The 2037-nt window shown below is 45.8% G+C and overlaps 1 long non-coding RNA gene across 1 annotated transcript; it reads left to right on the top strand.

Annotated features, from left to right (window-relative positions):
* The first annotated feature begins 608 nt into the window (after window positions 1-608).
* LOC115252675 (uncharacterized) lies at window positions 609-1712 on the top strand. Its single transcript, XR_003891003.1, has 3 exons — window positions 609-993; window positions 1125-1252; window positions 1384-1712. It is a non-coding gene; the product is annotated as an uncharacterized lncRNA (long non-coding RNA).
* Window positions 1713-2037: the final 325 nt, after the last annotated feature.

Genomic DNA, 2037 nt, shown 5'->3' with positions numbered 1-2037 from the left:
AACCAAAACATGGACAGGAGTCACACACTGGACACTTCTGGACATTTAATAAGAGTCCATAAATGTGATAAAGGCCATATTTGATCAATGCAAGTCATCAATCACACGTTCACTGTTTCTTTAGCGGAAGAGTGACAGAACTGATGCTGGAGCAGCTCCTGCTTTACTGACCTGCTCTCTGTCAATTACACCTTCCTTTGTGAAAAGCAGCCAGGCTAGACCGTTGCTAAGCGACCAGATAAACATGTTCCTGCACATCTGGCTCAGTGAAACGCCCCACTGTGACGGAGCTCGGGCGAGCTTCAAAATCAAAGCTCCAACGTCATGGAAACGCCCGCATGAAGAGACAGGATGACCCTCAGCTTCCTGGTGAGGGAGCCGCACGATGAACTGAAAACAAACGTCACCTGTCTCCTTTTATCTGCTTTTATCTTTTATCTTATATCAGCATGTTGATGGGAGGAATTAAAGGAAGGCAGAGCTCCAGCTGATGTTTAAGTATCTGTCAGCAGGATGTAATTAAGTATTTGGTGTGTGTGTGTGTGTGTGTGTGTGTGTGTGTGTGTGTGTGTGTGTGTGTGTGTGTGTGCTTCTTGTTTTACATGACATACAAATTCCTTTCCCCTGCCCTCGTCTGTTGCAAACCAAAAGAAGTTCTTGCTGACTCGTTGTCAAGCTGGCGGGATGTTCCACCTTCTCACGCCGACTCCCAACATGTTGCTGGATCCGTTCCAGTCATGAGACGTGAACGGAGGGGGAATCATTAATGAATTTATTATTTTAGGAGAGCCACGCTGTTTGCAGTAATGTTGCAAATGAAGTCAGGGTGTCAAAATCAGATTTGCAGCACTGTGCTGTCGACTTATCAAGCTGTGCTCAGTGTTCCTGAGAAAACATCCGACTGTGGTGGGAGGCCAGATGAGCCTGTCAGCGGGCAGCATCTCCGCAGTACTTATTGGAAAATGGGAGGCTGGAGATAAATATTTTAACTCGGTGAGTTCAGCTACTGCGATGCCTGTTCTCTCTTTTCAAACAGTGTTTGCTTAACTTCCAACTTATCTGAGGAGATTATACAGCAGGATGTGATGGTTCCAGCAAAACAAACTCTTATCTGGTCTTTGCAGGTGTGTGAGGAGCCTGAGTGACAGCTAAAGACAATCGTGCCTCCGAACGGTTAGAGTCTGTTAGAATGTCTGTTTATGGAGCCGTGCCGGCCCGATAGTGCAGGGGGAGAGTTGCTTGTGCTTTTCAGGTGGTTTTATTTATATAATCCTTTATCGTTACTCGCCTGTACAGAGTCTGAGTTAGCTTAGAGCTGGAGAAGAAATGGTCGTTATCTCGGTTGCTTTAAAGAGCGGTGGCTTCATGTTGTGCTAATTGCAGGAGGTGGAATCAGCTTTGGGCCAGAGTACAGTGAAAAAAGGGAGAAGGAAGCCAGCATGGAAGCGTGGACAGAAAGCCTGAACCGTCTTCTACACTTGCTGAATAAAACAAAAACTGGAATCAGAGTCCTGGTGCGTCTGCCCGCCAAAGCAAGCACCATGAAAGCACCGTTGCTGAGTCCAGCCAGGACCAGCGGTCAGGAGGGCAGATAAGATAAGATCCAATTGGCTTTTGGACCAACTATCCTCTCACATTTTACCAGGTTTAAAAGCATCCTTTGTCAGTGTTACTAAGTCACAGTCAGGCAGCTTCTCTGTGAGCTATAAGCCAACCGGCATAATAATAACTTGCAGCCAACAATCCGGCATTAAAATTCATAACTTTCTACAATAACCACGCGGCTGTTTGTTAAAAAAATCCCTGACAAGCTCTGACAATTTACACCCCGCGCTACCATCTGTACTGCTGCAGAAGATTCACTGACAAGGCAAAGTGCACTTACAGCGTGCTGAAAAATGAAATGCACTGCAACATGTCAGTTTCTCACTCCGCTGGAGAGGGATTAGGTTTAAAATATGCTGCGAAAATGGGCTGGATCTGTTATAAGCAGCCATCTCTTATTTCTTTCATGGTTTACGGTGTCCTTTTTCAAAT

The sequence above is a fragment of the Takifugu rubripes genome, chromosome 15 (assembly GCF_901000725.2).
Source record: "Takifugu rubripes chromosome 15, fTakRub1.2, whole genome shotgun sequence".
In the NCBI taxonomy this organism is placed as follows: Eukaryota; Metazoa; Chordata; class Actinopteri; order Tetraodontiformes; family Tetraodontidae; genus Takifugu; species Takifugu rubripes.
Note: the sequence above shows the minus strand (reverse complement) of the source record. Positions and strands in the feature narration are given on the sequence as shown.